This window comes from Rhinichthys klamathensis, unplaced genomic scaffold (genome assembly GCF_029890125.1).
Source record: "Rhinichthys klamathensis goyatoka isolate OS25496 unplaced genomic scaffold, OSU_Roscu_1.1 h1tg000486l_1, whole genome shotgun sequence".
NCBI lineage: Eukaryota > Metazoa > Chordata > Actinopteri > Cypriniformes > Leuciscidae > Rhinichthys > Rhinichthys klamathensis.
The window spans coordinates 416,798-435,372 of record NW_026606973.1 but is presented as its reverse complement, the minus strand read 5'-3'; the positions used below and the strand labels follow the sequence as shown (position 1 = coordinate 435,372).

General features: G+C 36.6%; 1 pseudogene; it reads right to left on the bottom strand.

Annotated features, from left to right (window-relative positions):
• Positions 1-633: 633 nt before the first annotated feature.
• Positions 634-8,816, bottom strand: LOC130072354 (E3 ubiquitin-protein ligase TRIM39-like; annotated as a pseudogene).
• Between the last annotated feature and the right edge of the window lie 9,759 nt (positions 8,817-18,575).

Below are 18,575 nucleotides of genomic sequence, written 5' to 3'. Positions count from 1 at the left end.
CATTTTAATCTGTCATATGGTCATGTTACAATGGGGCATGTTGTCACATTTCACTTCCATTCTTTCGTGGTAAATCAAGAAAAAATATATACACTGTATTAATGAAACAAAACCACATAATTGTACTAGACGTGTCTAAATTAAAATAAAAAAATTAATTGTCTGAACCCCAAGTGGATTTACACAAACTGAGAAAGTCAGAAAGTGTTGGGTTGTGCCCGCTCTATATCAGTTATAGAATTGAACTCTTGTTTTTATTCACATGAACCAAGAACCTCAACATTTCACCAGTAATTGAGTGTTAACAGCTGGAGAGAAGAGAGAGAAAACGGCTTCAGAAAGTTTGGTAGAAACTCTGGAAAGTAAGTTTGTAAATTTATAATTTTGTAGAATTTCACCATATAACATGAAAGCATATTATGTAAAATTTCATAGTAGATTTGAAAAGAAAAGTATTAATGTAAGGCAAAAGAAATATATAGATGTGTAACAAATTAGCCCTTTACACGTATATAACACACAAATATTTCATTATAGTTGATTTTTAAGGGCCTGAATATACATTTATTTTTTTGAGCTTGTATCACATATTTATTTTCTTAATAGTTGTAAGTTAAAACTTATTGATTGTGGTTAGTGCAAATTCTTTTTTGGTTTTTATTTACATATTCTCAAAACAGCACATCCATAGTTAATCTTTTGAGATTTTATGTTATTTTGTTCGTTTCATCTGACAGGAGTGATGATCAGTGGGTTTGAGTTTTTACCTTCATCATTATCGCATGGGCTGAAAAATGGATAGAGTTTCTCAGGGAAAGTCTGAGCAGTGAAAGAGTAGAGATGAGATCTGGACTCCACGTCATAAAAAGAGACCAGACCCTCCTCATAATCCACAAACACACCAACCTTCTCAGGTTTCACTCTCAGAGATAAAGAGACAGGTGAATCATCACAAGCTTCATATTCATTCTCCCTCCTCAGAGCCACAGTCCAGACTCCATTCTTAGGTCTCAGTCTGATTGACTTTTTCCTGTTAATGGATTCTCTGATCACTCCTAAAGTCCACACAGTCTTTCCCTTCACCTGCACCTCATAGTAAAATCTCCCTGAACTGAATCCCTGCTTTGCCAGAACACAACCCACATCAAATCTGTTTGGGTTTTTTGGGACGTCCTGCTCAATGTCTCCAAGACTGACTTGTTTTCCATCATCAGACAGGATGAGATGTGGATACGCTGTATCAGGATCCAGAGTCACATCCACTGAGAGAGATCAGACATTATCAACTTCAGAACAAACATTTTCAGATACAGTATATAATACAGATTATAAACAATGTATTGTAAGTGTATTGAAGAAAATGGTGTCAGTCACACTGTACCTGCAAACTTCTGCACAAACTTCAACCCTGTGGACACAGATGACAATATAATGATGAATTATTTATAGCAGTAATTTCAGGTTAACAGTGAGTTTTATTTAGAGACACTATATTATTTAGTGCTTATTTAGTTTGTATACATTTTATTAATTTTTGTAAGTATAACATCAACCTGTCCAGGGACAGCATTTAGCATTTTTTGCTATAACCTGGCACATGACATCTCTTCTTTTTTTAGACTAACTTTTTTTTTGTGCATTGTCCCTGATCAAATAAAGAAATAAACTAAACTTTGCACATGGCTGGAAATGGAGAGTAAATATTAGGGGTGTAACGATTCATTCGTTTTCTCGATGCATCGATTACAAATCCTGACGATGCATATCGATCTTGAAACATGTATTTCGAATCGTGAATCGTTTATTTCGGTCAATATTCGATTTAAAATGCTAAGAATCGAATAATTTGCGATTCTATATAGATTCAGTGCTTTAAAACATATAAACATTAAATGACTACATGCGCGAATTAATGAGGCGTTGTGCGGCGTCATTTCGCGTCCTCACAGCTCTCACATACTCGCTGCACTCTTACCATCTTTCACTGGATTTCGCTCGCGCTCGGTCCCATATAGCTCTCATCTACAGATTTTTGAGCAGTCCGTGTTTGAGCTCTCCTCAGGACAGCCACTGGTGTTCACATGAGCAGATGACAGCTCTCTATCGAGAAAGCAAGCCATTGATAAAGCTGCCATATCATTGCGCGGTCACTGCTATGAAACAACGCGTTCGTTGCGTGGAAACGTCACCGTTATTTTCTTTAAGAAAAGATACTGAAGTTTTACGGAAATGGGTCAAATAATGCAACAAAGTTTGTTTCTAGAAGAAAATAGCGTCACAGTCCAGCTTAAGTAACGTTCAGAAATGGTTCATTTTTGTTGTAAAAAGTTATTAATTTAGTTAATTTATATCGAGCCGCTCTGGAGAAAACCGTGATGTCATCGTCCAGCTCAGTTCAGTTCTCATATAATGGTGTCAATGCAGGAGATCAATAATATTGTTGAATATTAAATGTTATATTTAATTAATAATTAAATGTCCCCAACTAAGCAAGCCAAAAGCCAAAGGCGACAGTGGCGATGAACCAAAACTCCATCAGTGACAGAATGGAGAGAGAAAAGCCTTTGGAGAAACCAGACTCACTGTCAAATACAACACAAGTCCAATTCAAACACGTCATTTCCGTTCACTAAAAATCACACACTTTTGAGAGTCAACTTAAATTAAAAAAGCACATCTCACAAAGAAAATATTACATTCATTGTGTCATATATATTAAATAATTTAGGAGATTTTACATTATTTATTCAGGTAGATTTAATTAAAGAAATCAAGCCTTAAAAACTACTCAAAAATATCATGCGTAATATTTTTACCGTCATTTTTTTAAAATAGCATGTAACAAATTTTACAGTGATGTGTCTTAGTGTTTCTTCATGAATAGTTACATCATAGTTACATCATATCACTTACATATCTCTAAAGTAAGTTAAATTAATATTGCAATAACTGGTTATGGCATCAGATAAGTTTGGTTTAGGGTTTAACCCTAACCCTAAACTTTACATAGAGTACGTTTAGTAAGTGATTTTATCATAACAGTCTAATGCTAAGTTATGATTATATTTTTCAAACAGTGTGATCTTTTGCAGACTGAGATAAAATAATTGTGGTGATCATCAACTTTTTATTCAACCCATAATATTCCTTGAAAATTGTAATTTCTAAGGTAATAACAAAAATCTATACACTGCATCTGAGATTCACATACCAGTTTGACTGAGTGTTTCATTGAGAGTTTTCTTCAGTTCAGTCAGAGCTATGAACAGAGAGTTCACATTCACACCAGAGTCAATCCTGATCTCAGTCCTGTTCTTGGTGTGTGGACGAGTGTTCAGGGATGAGCACATCTACAGCAGGAGAGAGAGAACACTGTTAAATATGATCATTATTTTTAAAGCAGTAAATTCAATGTTTTTATACAGGGTTTTCGTTGTTTTCTTCCTTTCACTCAGTTCAATCAGAATGATTACATGAAAAATACAATGTTCTGTCAATGCAAGTGAATTGACAGCATTGTTTGGTAAATGTCTCAGTGTGATTGGTGCAATGGTCTCATGTCCAGAGAAGTTAGAGAGTTTAGAAATACTTTGTGTTGGAGCCATTTTAATGCAATTATTATATATTTGTCCATTGGGGGCGCTCTGACATTTGTATATTAGGAGCACAGGGGTAATTAGACAACAGGTGTATTGGTAGTTGGGAAGCACACCGTTTTTTGACCGTGTTAAGCCATGTACTACGTGGAATACCATGCTGACCGTGCCTATAAGATTGTTATGTGTTGGATTGAGTTTAATGGTGTTTAACCATGCTTCACTGATAAAGAGTGATGTTCAAGGACATATGGACAATGTTCATGCGCTGTATCTGCAAGGTATGGATTTAACATTAGTATGCTTTGAACTACAAAGAATGAGACACACAAGAAGCTAATCGGAAGGAACGTTGATCAATTAGAGCACAAGAAATTTAAGACATTGTTTGCATCTTACATCTGTGTTCATCGAGTTTATACACGTTCATTTTCTGCTCATTCCTATTACCAATACCACAACGGCTTAATGGAAAGCTGTTACACTTTGCTTACTGTGGAGGGAGAGCCCTTTACCAGGGTCTTTCATGCAAATGACCTTCTGTCCTCAATAAGGTCTAAACTACTCAAGTCTGGGATCTTGATTAATGCAAATTCCAATTGTTAGTTTGTGCCTCCATTTGGAGGATGTTTTGTCTTGTTCTGAGTATTTAAAGAAATGTTGCAAAAGGCTCAGGGTGATTCTGTATCTGATCAGCTCGTAATGCTGAAGCTCTTCTATACACTCAGCATTATGTATCTTTCAGATATCAGGTATGCATATTTTACTGTTTATTTCTGAGCATTTTGTTTTGTATTGATTATCTTCGACATAATTATGTAATTGGCATTATAGATTTACCTGATTTACCTGAGATTATTGAATCTAGTAGATTATGTTATATCCATGTTTCCGCTAATCTGTGTCCAGGCTTGAGTTTTACTAGATCTCAGGTTAGACTGAGCATGAAGCACATCAGGCGAGATGTCTGACGAACTGCTTGATTTTAGTTAAGTTGTTATATAGTTGCATTCACTATAGGAGGCTAGACAAAAATGCAATTTAAATAATAGCAAGCATGGGGCGGCATTACTTTATAGTATTAGCCATAACCTCTGGTTATTGTTTGAGCTTTAACTAAGTTGTTATATAGCCAAACGGATTTACTATTTAAATAATGGCAAGCATGGACGGCCTATTAAATATTATTAGTCATAACCTCTGCTCTGACTAATGATCAGACTGGCGAGTTTGTGACCGTGAGATTCACATTAACGGCCGGCGTGAGCCTCTGAGCAACATTGGAATCCAAATGAACAAGTACAATCTAAAGTAAAGAGTTAAACAGAATAATATAATATCTAGATAAATATAAGTTACCAATAATCCATTGGCATTCCAACATAAATTTAAGGTCAAGATAAAATTGAGTCAGATAAAAGTGTAATTGAAATTAATTCACTTAAAGCACTGAAAATACAGAACACACAGGAGACCTTCAGACACACCACTGGACATCGGCGTTGGGTCAATTTGATGGATCTTAAAGGCCCCGTTCTTTGCGATTTCCATTTTTCAAACTTTAGTTAGTGTGTAATGTTGCTGTTAGAGCATACATAATACCTGTAAAATTATAAAGCTCAAAGTTCAATGCCTAGCGATATATTTTATTTAACAGAAGTCCCCTTTCAAAGCATACAGCGAACGGCCGGTTTGGACTACATCCCTCTACTTCCTTTTTTAATGACGTAACTGGAACAGTTTTTTGACTAATCTCCGCCCACAGGAATACACAAAAAGGGGGCGTGGTCTTGTTGCGCTCCCACGGAGAAGAAGCACTTCAGCTGCGCATGCATCTCCAATTTATGGTAAGAGGCGTGACCTTTCCGGGCAACGTGCGATAAGCTGCTGTCCAATCACAACACAGGAACCGCTGGCACAATCAGAACGCGTTACGTATTTCTGAAGGAGGGACTTCATAGAACAAGGAAGTTATCGGGCCGTTTTTTGGACAGTGAAAACAGCGGTATACAGATAAGTAAATTGTGTGAAAAATACTGTGTTTTTTTACACGCGAAACATGAACACATGTTATATTGCACACTGTAAACACAATCAATCAAAGCTTCAAAAAAACCTGAAGGACGGGACCTTTAAAGACATGATGTACATGATGACTGAGACAGATGTTGACAGACCTGTATGAGATGGAGATGATCTTCAGTGTGTGAGAGCTGCTCCAGCTCAGTGTTTCTCCTCTTCAGCTCAGTGATTTCCTGATGTATCTCTTTAATGAGATCTTCAGCCTGTTTCTCTGCTGCTTTCTGCTGTTCCTCCATCATCTTCATCAGATCAGACTGACATCTCTCAATGGAGCGGATCAGATCAGTGAAGAGCTCAACACTGGAGGATTTCTCTTCCTCTTTGTTTCTCTGATGAATGAGAACAGTTATGTTTGTTAATCTATTGCATATTCACATATTATCGGGATAGTTCACCCCAAAATGAAAACTCTATCATCTTTAATTAACCTTATGTCACTTAAAATGTTTTGCATGCTGCTCTTGAGGACCAGCTGTTGAAGCACTCCTATATAACTCCATACAACAGATTTGTGCTCTATGGGAAAAAAAACATCATGTGTGTTTGGAGCAACATGATGTCACCGTTAAGTTCTGTTAGTTTCTGTTGTCATGGATTCTCAGTTTGCTTTCATTGCTTTCACACGTGTTCCTTGTTCTCATTTGCATGTATTGTATTAAACTTTATTTTCCGCCACTCATCAGTTGGACATTAACTAATCATCACTAGGGCTGGACCAGAATATTCGTTCGGTGGGTTGGTATTCGATTTGAAAATTTGACATTCGAATATTCAGGGTTTTTTTTTTTTTTTTTTTTTGCACACCTTGGATCCCCCGCGAAACGGTTCTTGAATAAGGCTGGCGACACACTGGCTGCATGGCGTGAGTGTCATGTACGTTTTTATTTCAGCTCCCATGTTAACAGGTTGGAGTTTGCACACTGCCTGTGTGAAACACGCGTCTCAGGCGCGGCTCGAGCCACGCGGAAAATGCGTGTATGCTAGAAATAGAACCCACGCCTAACTGCAACGGGAGTGTTCTCTGGCTAGAGCGCAGAACAGCGGAGTTTGTATGGACCAAAGTGCATGCCTGAGCTTGTGTTTTTGGTTAAGCTGCGTTGCTTTGACATTGTGGAAAATAGAATAGAACAAAATGTATTAGCCTTTTACCCGTTATTATCAATCTAAATTAATCTCGTTTTTAATTTAACTTAATTTCGTTTTTTTTTATTTAAATTTAGTTTTTTTTTCTTTATTTCAATTTCGTTTTTTCTTTATTTAAGTTTCGTTTTTCTTTATTTAAATTTCGTTTTTTCTTTATTTAAGTTTGTTTTTCTTTATTTAAATTTCGTTTTTTCTTTATTTAAATTTCGTTTTTCCTTTTTTAAATTAAAAATTTTCTTTATTTAAATTTCGTTTTTCCTTATTTAAATCTACCCTTTACTGTGTCAGTAATTTGTTAGTCAGAAAAATATTAGATTACCTTAAAAGTATTGCTTAATTTAACAGACCTGTGTGTGTGCGTTCTCGGAGCATAAACCCTGCCCGCGTGAGGTGCGCTGCTTCCCGCTCGCGCTGTTCTGTAGCTTGCTAAAAGTTTATTAATTCTGAATGTGTCGCGTCTTGCGTGTCCTGCACTCCCTTGTGAAGTCGGTTGGATGAACGGTTCTCGAAATAATCAAAATGCAAACAGACAGACACAGAGATTTCTGCCTTTATTAGCCTAGTGAGAAGAATATGTTCAGCCCCCTCTCTCCGAAGCTTCGAATATTCGATGTTCATTACTACCGAAGCTTCGACGCTCAAAAAAATGGTATTCGGACCAGCCCTAATCATCACAGCGGTTCATCTTTTAGTTAATCATCTCTGTATATTTAAGTTTCTTCCTTGGTTCTGTTCATTTGTCGGTTATTATTTGTGCGCAGCACACTCTCGCATATTGGCTTTTTATTCAGAGTATTATATTAAATCTTATGTTTTTGAATCGTTGTCTTCATATTCTATCAAACTAAGCATTACACATGAGGGTTACTAGATGATTGTATCACTCACAATTTAATTCAATGCCTTTATGAATTAGATTTAAATATTATGATGCATATAATTTTTTGAAGGTATTTTTTAGCTAGGATAGTTAGAGAGTGAACAGAAAGTGAAAGGGGGATCGGACACCATGAGTCAGGATATGAACTCGGGTTGATCGAAGCACAAACCTTTCTCAGCTCTACTGAGTGCTGGATCTCTTGAATCTTCTTCTTTCTGTCCTGGATCATCTGATTAATGCCTGTCTGTGTCTGAACCAGCTGATTCTACATACAGAGAAAAACATAGACACATTTATCACTGAATATAGCTTCCCATCTTCTGATGATCTTATTTGAATCTCTCTTTTTAAACCATTTAAAGACCATTTGAATTCAAAATGATAGTTTTGAATCTTTTAGTCCATCTGACAGTTTTTAAGGGTATCAAAATCATCTTTTATCAGATGTAATGAAAGACTATTGGATTTGTCTGTTTAAAAGGAAAAAAGGGGACAGGTTCTTCAACATGTCAAGACACAGGAAAGAGCGTGTTTAAAGTGCTTTGTTTGTAACTCTCACCTTCTTATTTCGACTCTCCTCCTCTATAGGAACAATCGTGTGAGTCCTGTGTTCTCCTTCAGTGCAGCAGGACAGACAAATACACGTCTGATGATCTCTACAGAACATCTCCAGAGGTCTCTTGTGTTTCTGGCATATAATCCTCCAGATTTTCCACAGCATTGATCAGTGTGTGTTTCTTTAGACCTGGGACACTGAGATGAGGCTTCAGATGAGAGTCACAGTAAGAGCCTGGACACGTCAGGCAGGTCTTCACAGCTTTCTGCTTTCTTTCATCACAGAAGTCACAGAACACCTCAGATCCTCCTAGATTGAGCTTCTCCTTAAAGTGTTGCACAACTTCTCTGAGTGTTGTATTAATCTTGAGATCAGGTGTTTTGCTGAATGTTTCTTTGCAGAGTGGACAGAAGCAGTTCTGTGTGTTCGTCCAGCTCTTGATCAAGCAGGTTCTGCAGAAGTTGTGTCCACATGGAGTGGTGACTGGATCAGTGAACACTTCCAGACAGATGGAGCACTGGAGCTCTTCATTTAGTGATGGACCACTGGAGGATGCCATGGCTGACAAAACAATGACAATATATCATCTACATTATATCATCATCTCAGAGAGCAATTTTGATAATACTAATACTCAAATGTATTTCTCCACTGACGGCCCTTCAACATTAACTTTATATATCCTGACAACATATTTATTTATCCAAGTGACATGCAAATCACAAATATTTCACTGTATCTATCTGCTGCTTTTGACATCCACGGCTCATGCAGCAATAATTAAGAAAAGTGTTTAGGACTGTGGGAACTCTCTTTCCAATTCAGCTCCAGTTATGTGTGGAGTTGTAGTATTTCAACTCCAAATATAACATGATATTATTTTGTTGGCTTTATGTGTGTTTTGTATAACATAAAAAATGAACAAAGATATGAACGTGAATTCATTTGAATCTCAGATTTTTGAAGGGGAAATGTACAAGTTAGACCAGTTTACAAGACTGGTACGAATTTATCTCCTGAAGTGCTGTCATACCTGTGGTTGTGTAGCCTAGAGTTGTTAGTTGTTACACTGTAAAAAGTGATAAGTTGACTTTACTTAAAATAAATTGAGGAAACCCATTGCCTTAAAATGAATAAGTAAATAAACGTCGTGCTTAAAGAAATTAAGTTGTGGAATTGTCAAATTCACATAACTTATTTTTTTCAATTAAGCATCACGTTTATTTACTTAATAATTTTAAGGCAACAGCTTACTAATTTTTTTTAAGTAAGTGAACTGAACACTTTTTACAGTGAAGTGATGGTCGATCATAAACGATTAGTTCATTTTGAACTACAACTACTAACTAACTAGCCTAGATAGCATGGTGACATTGATACAATGTTGAGTTTTGATCTAAACCATCATTTTGGTTGAGATTGACATTTCAATGTTTAAAGTGTGCTGGATCAGCATTGACATTTTGATGAAAGCCAACAACACACATGGGTGGAGACAGTGACATTAACTAACAGTGATTTGTAGTTGATGAGCACAAGATCATTCATGCGTATCTCTGCAGAACACTAGTGGGTGTTTCTCGATCAGTGGGGCGTTTTCAATGGGTGACAAACCACAAACCACCACGCTATTTTCAACCGCTTTACCCGATTTGCTGTAATCCACTGTGGGCTTGGTTTAGGGGTGGGCCTTCATGATTTTAGCAAGTCTGTTGAAAAACGGTTGAAAAACATTTACCTGTATTGTAGTTTGAAATTGGCCACTGATTGGTAAACGCCCATTTTGTCTTTGCATGTGCACTTTTCAGTAGTCTAATGCTTCCTCATTAGAGAGAAAACAGGTGCATCCTATACAGAAGTCTTGTTTGTTGAATCACCTGACATACATGACTTCTCTAGCACAGTTTCAAACAATGGTGCATCTACCTTATTTCTCTGTTCCTTTGTTTTGCATGCTTATTTGTGTTTGATTTGTGTTGTTACTCACTGTAATTAGATTACAAAAGTTATTAAAGTGTTTGAATAAAGCATCTATTTTTCTACATTCTTAAAAAATGCATCTTGCTTTAGTAAAGTTTATTAGGAATTTCCTGAATAAAGTTATGTCATTTAACAGATTTCTTAAGGTGCAAGAGACATGAACATGAGCAAGAATGTTAACATAGCCCATGTCTTGAATCGGTCAGTGTTTGCATGCAGAACACATTGCTCCTTTAGTAGGAGTGAAGGCAGATGAAGATGGACAATTAAAAAAGCACCTTCCTGATAATGCTGACATTGATCATACATTGAGTTGTTGTCGACAGCATAATCACCTGACCTGGGACTTGATGATATCCTGTATCTTATCACTGCTTAATCAGGTAATCATTCATATTCCTGAATCTGTATTAAATTTGAGAAATAACTGATTTCCATTCAGTTTAGCTTGTTTCCACTGAAACACAATAACAAAAAAACATCTAGTGTTTATTAAGAAACTGACTGACATGGCTATTTTGTGATATTTAAAGAGATTGGGGTCTACATAAGGTGAATCTGCAGCTTTAAAGGGATAGTTCAGCCTGAAATTAAAATTATGTCATCATTTATTTACCCTCAAGTTGTTCCAAACCTGTATGAATGTCTTTCTTCTGCTGCACACAAAAGAAGATAGAGTGAATAATGTCGGTAACCAGACAGTTGATGTTAGCCATTGACTTCCACGGTAATTATTTCCTACTATGGAAATCAACGGCCACCGTCAACTTTCTGGTTACCGACATTCTTTAAAATATCTCATTTTGTGTTCAAAAGAAGAAAGAAACTCATACAGGTTTGGAACAACTTGAGGGTGAGTAAATGATTACAGAATTTTCATTTCGGGCTGAACTATCTCTTTAAATAAATTTTCATTGAAAAAAACTAAGATATTTTTTATTCTACAAGATAAAAAATGTTATTTGAATGCTGTAGTTTCACAGAAAATGAACTGAGATGTAGTTAATGGCTATAGCTCAGAGGTGTTTGTTCCTCTTCATGAAGAGTTTAGCTCCAGCACCTGGAAGTGTTCATTGATCTGATGACCTTGATTAACTGCCTCAGGTGTGTTTAATTAGGGCTGGAGATAAATCCGACACCCCTGCTAGTGTTTTCTTTTGATATTAAAGCATAGAAATAAATAAACAGAATTTTACGATACTATAATCGTAGTTAGAATATTTTGTTTTCAGTGACTTTAAAAAAAAAAGTGAATCATATTGTGTTTAGTATATTAACATTATTGAATGTGACTGTATGTATGACAACTGAATTGATTCGTTCTTGAGTAACATCATGCTTTCTTTTTCAGATTCCAGAGAACTCAAAGGAAAAGAGGCAGAATCTGATGATGCAAGACAGATTTTTAAAAACCTGAACCACTGGACCTAGTTATGATGACATCAGACTTCTGAAGCCAATTTTATTTTTAAAGGTTGAAATGCTTTTGTCCTATTTCTTCCCATTTCTTAAAAAAAAAAAATGATATTTTAATATATTTGTTGTCATTGATTGATTGAATAAAATAAATTGACTCAACTGCTGGAAAGGTGTCATTTATATTTGAAAAGGTTTTCGACAAATTTTGAAATGGTCAGGAATTTGTTGACGCACCATTGAAGTGTGATTGAAATATTAATGTTGTTTCAACATTAATTGGTACATCAGATGGCAACATTGTTTGACATTCCTTTTCAGTCTTTCAACAAAATGTATTTAGAATCAACATCACATTGTAACATTGATCAAACCATATTACAAAGATTATTTTTTGTTAATTTCAGAGTTAATTCAACAGCAGTGATGTAGATTCAACATCATAGTGTAACGTTGATTCAACAATATTACCATTGATTAGTTTTGTTAATTTCAATATTGATTCAGCATCAGTGATATAGAATCAATCATAGTGTAACGTTGATTCAACAATATTACCATTGAGTATTTTTGTTAATTTCAATATTGATTCAACAGCAGTGATGTATAATCAATCATAGTGTAACGTTGATTCAATAGCATTACCATTGATTTTTTGTTCAACATAGTTTCAACATTAACTGAGGGTGCAAAAGTGATGTTGATAAAATATCACTTTGTAATGTTGAATCAATACTATTACCGTTGATTTTTGGTTGAATTCCCAACATTATTTCAACATTAACTGAGGGTGGAAGAGTGATACTAAAGCAACATTACTTTGTAACGTTAATTCAATGCAATTAGCGTTGACGCATCAACACTGAGTCAACATTGTTTCAATGATTACATGCTATCTGGGGGGTATGACAGCACTTCAGCAGTTCAATTCTAATCATCTCTTGTAAACTGGTCTAACTTGTGGGGTAACGTGTACATTTCCACTTCAAAAACCTGAGATTCAAATAAATTCATGGTCATATCCTTGTTCATGTTTTATTTTATACAAACAGTTGAAATAATACAGTGAGCCTGCTAATTATAAATTATTTTAATTTAGTTAAACTAGTAAACACTGTTTATATCAAAATCAAAATACTTGATATTAATTTATGTCCCGTCGAAAAACAAAGTAGCCTACTAAAAATAGACACCTGTCTTTAAAATTGATCCTTCAAGGTTCGTTTTGTATATGAAAGACAACACAGCAAGAAAGGGTGGGAGTTGTTTCTGAAATCTTTTAGTTGTGGGACATAACAGCAGAAATCAAGCTTTACTTTACAACCAGAATGACATACTAATTAAAAAATATTCAGATAGTATTTCAGAGTTTAAAACTTTTGAACAAGCTCTTACATTTCCATCACTTACCTTTGAGTGAATATCAGCTGTGATCACCACCTTGAGCTTCCGTGAGTCTGAATAAAGTTGTTTGAAGAGGCTTTCAGTTCATCTGTTTTATTTAGTTTCACGTCACAGAAATCTTTCACTCGCCTGCAGTGATGTCATAGCTCCGCCCACATCATGAATATTGTAAAGTTTCTAATTCATCCCTGCTAAGTGTGCAAACACTTTAAAGTGTTTTTAAAGGAAACGTTTAACGACCTTCAACACATTAACAAAAATCTTTCAGTTTTCATACAAATCAACCCCTGGAATTTAACATATTTTCAGTTGCCAGGACAACAACCACTGTACGAGTGGACACGTCAAGACCATGTAGTGGGAATCTGCCTTTTAAATTTCAACCGTTATTTTGATGGTCCATCTGAGGAGAATCTGTTGGTTCATTGTGCTAAAATGTGTGAGTATTGCTTATGTTTAGTTTATGTCAGAACAATGTAAATAATTGTGCAAAACCCACACTTTGTGACTTCTATAAGTAAAAAAAAAAAGAGAGAGAAAAGAACTTCATAACAGTGTTAATTTAATTTGGCAGCCATTTTTGATCTTCATCTTCAGACGAAAATGCTTATTGGTCTTAGTCACATTTTAGTCATTTTGTCTTTCATAGTTTTAGTCTAGTTTTAGTTGACGAAAAGTCATTGCATTTTTTGTCAACTTTGTCATTACTTTTAGTCAAACTGCAGTTACTGACATTAATTTTTGTAGTTATTTTATATGTAGGCCTACTGTAGTCTGTAGACAAAAAAATGTCATTACAATTTTTCTCTCTAGGCCAGTTCAATTAAGCTTATGAGAAATTTGAGATTTAAGGTACCTTGAGATTTCAAGGTAACAGGGTGAATCGACGTGCTCTTTAGCAGTAGCACTTGTGCAATTCTACATAGGCCTACCTTTTCCTTAGTTCCAGTTTTTTAGAGTAGCCTACCCCCCTGGTACTCTTCCACTTTTTCCAGTTCATTTCTTACCTTTAAAAATACCTTTATAAAATAAATAATGCTTTAAATAAAACAATGTTCATATGCAATGATGGTAAAAACGAAGTGATACTTTTAAATATTAAATTAAAATGATGTTTTATTAACAAAGTTCGGGAGGAGCACGTTCAGATAATTAAACCTAATTAAACACACGTGGAGCACATTCAGATAATCAAACCTAATTAGACAAGAGTGGTGCTTAATCAACGAGTTAAGCGCTGTGTATATATACAGCAAACTAACCTCCGTTCCTTGACAGTTTAACAGCATCCCTCCACCACCCCATCTCCTCACTTATAGTCCTAATACTCTTACAACAACGGGGGGAGTACTCTGGGTTCGGGCAAAATTCCGAGCTCAGAGCCCTCCCCCCGGACAGCACGCCAAATACGCATAATCTTTACTCTGTTTAATTGATGTAAGTGTGAACTCGTGAAATCACCAATAGGTGGCGGCCTTCACTGTCTTGAGTGAGTCATCGAGTCATTCATTCATCAGTAACGAAGCAAATGGCTGTATTATGAATGGATCATTGAATCTCACGATTCGTTCAAAGCCACAGATTCGTTCACGAATCACCGCTGTGTGCTGCAGTTCTGCTGTGGCTTTCGTTGCAAAATACAGCAATAAGCCTGTACTACTGTACTACTAGATCAATGTACTACTGTAATTTAGTACATCACTTATTAATGTTACCCTTTTGTTTGTTGAACTGTTGTATAAAATCAATGTCACATTTGAAATCGTGTGGATATTCAGGAAACATTGCATTTTTGCTCGTATAATATGATCAACATTAAAAACACTGATATCAGCCTGCATTTTGATCGCAGATTGTGTCGCACAAATAGCGCAAGCGGCTCGTGACAGAAAAAAAGACAGACTGAATGACACTTTAATTTAAGTAGAAAATCTGAAGATCGCTGAACTCCAGCTTGTCTGTTTTTTTTGTTGTTGTTTTTTTTCAGATTATCCGTGCTTCTTCAGCAGTGAAAGCGCGCGCATGATTGCCAGATACTATTGAAAATAACGGGTAGAAAACTTTACTTTACCAGAAAAGCTCTGACTGGGGGTTTAAATAGGCTAATTGAAATCTGGCAAATGTAAGCATGAACGCTCGCAAACAGTCTGATTGTAATGTGTTGTCGTCTCCTTTATTCGACAAAAACAAGTGATTTTGGTCAAGTTTTTTTTTTTTTTTTTTTACCCATCAGTCTCGTCTTTTTTCGTCAACGATATTGCATGTGTTGATATAGTCACAGTTAACGTTTAATGACGTGGGTGTCGTCTCTCATTGTCCCTATTCGCACGGGATATGTATTACCTGGTGACCTCTAGTCATTTGTAATAATTGCGGAGGTTGTCTGAAATCTTAATCCCGTGCGAATCGGCCAAGTAAAAATTCCCCCGCAAATTACGTACTATATTTCGCCGAACACCGAAGTCCTGTGATAATATTAGTCCCGTGCGAATCGGCATCTCTAGTGATTTGGCCGGATCGTATATCATTTTTTCAAGGTTTTTGTTTCATGTGCGCCTTTTTATCCATCTTTCGCGAAGAATGGAGGCTGTGTTGGAGTGTTTTGATAGTATTTTGGGTCCTGGGTCATACACAACTACACAATTTGCAGAAAGTGAAAGCTGGAAATCATCAGAAGAACAAAAACAAAAAGAATTAAAGCTGCAAGCAGCATTTATGGGGGTTCAAGCAGTTAAGGCCTTTAGGCCGTGTGTCCACCAAAGCGTTTTTACTCACGCCTGGCGTACGTTTTCAATTGTTTTCAATGGGAGCGCCGCGTTTTTTAAACGCCATGAGCGCAACGAGGCGCTGAGCGTGTATTTAACGCTCAAGCGCTGAGCGTTCGGCGTTTTTTACACGCTGAAGCGCTGAGCGCCCGGCGTTTTTACTGGTCGCCGAGAGTTGAAAAATGTTCAACTTTTGGATAAAACGCAGCGCTCGTCACTGTCACTTTTACCCAGCCGTCCAATCACACTGGAGGAGGGGCGGGACTAATACCACACCGACCAACTGTCACAACATTCTTTCTGTACAACGACATCAACCAGCAGAGCTAACCGAACAAAATGGATGAAAAATTAATTTTCAGTATGAAACAAATTATCTGCGAAATCAGTTACAAGTAAACTGTGCTGCGGATATTCTGTATCATAGCAACGAAACGTCTCAACGGAAAAAACGCTGTGTTGCCAAAACGCTCTCAAGCGCTCACAGCTAGCTTTTCAGCTGGCTAAAAACGCTTTGGTGGACACACGGCCTTAAGCACATAAGCATGCAAGACATTAAGTTTTATTTAGCATACATTTAACCACTGACATAATAGATGGAAAAGACCATTTACAGCCAATACAGGCATTTTACCATAGGAAATTCAACAGAGTCCAGAGAATTGTCCTAGACTGGTTTGGTTCCGATCGAGCGAAAAAGCTAGGACTAGTTCGCAAAAGCAGGTTTTTAACATTTTCGTTAATAACTAGATCTATCAAACGATGCATATTGTGTGGATGTGTGCTACACCACGTGATTACAGAGCTGTAAAACTCGTTAGCGCCAACTAGTGGCTAATTTCTTTAAAAATTCTTACAGACCTCTAGGGCCACGAGTTAAACATGCCCATTGAGTTTCGTTCTGATCGGCCTCCGTTAACCTTGTTTAATAGGTGCTCAAACTTCATTGGTCGATGGCGGCCATGTTTTTTTTTTGATACGCCATTATCCTTTTACACATACATGGTACCTTGGTACCATGTACACTGCACACCAAATTTCAGGTTAATCGGACTAACGGTCACATGGTCATAGCCATTATGTTTTTTTTTTCCATGTTATAGCGCCACCTACTGTTCGATCGTCGCGATTTTTTTACTGTGACCTCAGATTTAACTCATCCACATGTGTACCAAGTTTGGTGAAGATATCATTTACTTCTCGAGTTAAAGCCATTTTAGAAAAATAGGCTCCTCCCAAAACGTTCATTTTGCGCCTCTTAACTAGTGCTGCACGATTAATCATATCGCAATCGTAATCGCGATGTTAAACCTATGCGATTATATAGCGCAAAATGTCGCGATTTTATATGAAATAAACAAATTAGGGCTATTAACGCAGCATCTCTTCTTTTTTATCATCCTTTGACTAGTGTTGCATGATCCCGCTCTTATTCGTGCAAATGCCTTTAAACCATAATGCATGACAAGTCAAAAGAGCGCGCTGCCTGTGAATGTCCTGAATGTGACTCACAGAAAGACACGCGCCAGTATAATGCGCATGCACAGACCGTGAGCCAGAATACAGTCTTTCGAGCTTGAACGAACAATAACACACACAATTATGCCAAAATGTCGTTTTGTCGAGTATCCTCATAACATAAGAGCAGTCTCATGATGGACGAAAATAGTTGTGCTTGTGAGAGAATGAGGCGCGTGTGAGATCCGCGTCTCGGCAACGGCTGCTCTTAAAGGGCCAGCAGCGAATAAAGCGTTCCGTCAGTAAAGTTAATCAAAGAATAAAGGGAACATAGAAAATTACTCACTGCTCTTGACTAAAGAACTTTTGTAGCTTTAATAAGGATTAATCTATATATAATTTATTATTCATGCAGCGCAGACTGTTTGATAACTTTATTCAATTTCTGTATATATCCTACCTGTTAAGACAGGAAGGGCACAGGTAAATATGGCATTTATTATGGGTTTATGCGAGGATTGTTTGAAGTTCACTTAATTTAAAAGCTGTTATATTTTTTTAAGGCTAATAAATATTTTAAAAGCTGATAGCTTTCAATTGTAATGATGGAATCATTGTAATGTTGGAGGGTTATAATTAACGTTTAAAATGGTTTAAAAGGGTGGTGATGGGCGCAGTGGATAAGACACAGGCCTTTGGTGTGAGAGACCCGGGTTCGAATCCACTGTGAGACACCAATGTGTCCCTGAGCAAGACACTTAACCCTACTTGCTCCAGAGGCGTGCGACCTCTGACATATAGCAATTGTAAGTCGCTTTGGATAAAAGCGTCAGCTAAATGACTAAATGTAAAATGTGGGGGTGTCGTCATTTTTTTCCAGACACCAATGGTCTATTGATCATTATAGGTGTTATCAATCATTTAGTTGTTGTTGCTAGTTTGAGTAGAGAAATACACATTAATACACAGAATGATCACTAATCTGTGTGTGCATTTTACTTTAGAACCAAGCAAGTTGACTCATGAAACCATTTGTTTATTATATCGAAATCGCAATCGCAATATTGACCTCAATAATCGCACTATAACATTTTCCCCAAATCGTGCAGCCCTACTCTTAACCCTAACATAATAGATGGAAACAACAATTTACAGCCAATACAGGCAATTTACCATAGGAAATATATGGTTTTAAAGCTTTTTAACAGTTATAGCACCACCTATGGTCCGATCTCCATAAAATGTTGCATGTTTGTTAACTATGTTGTCACATGCTCACCAATTTGTGAAGTTCT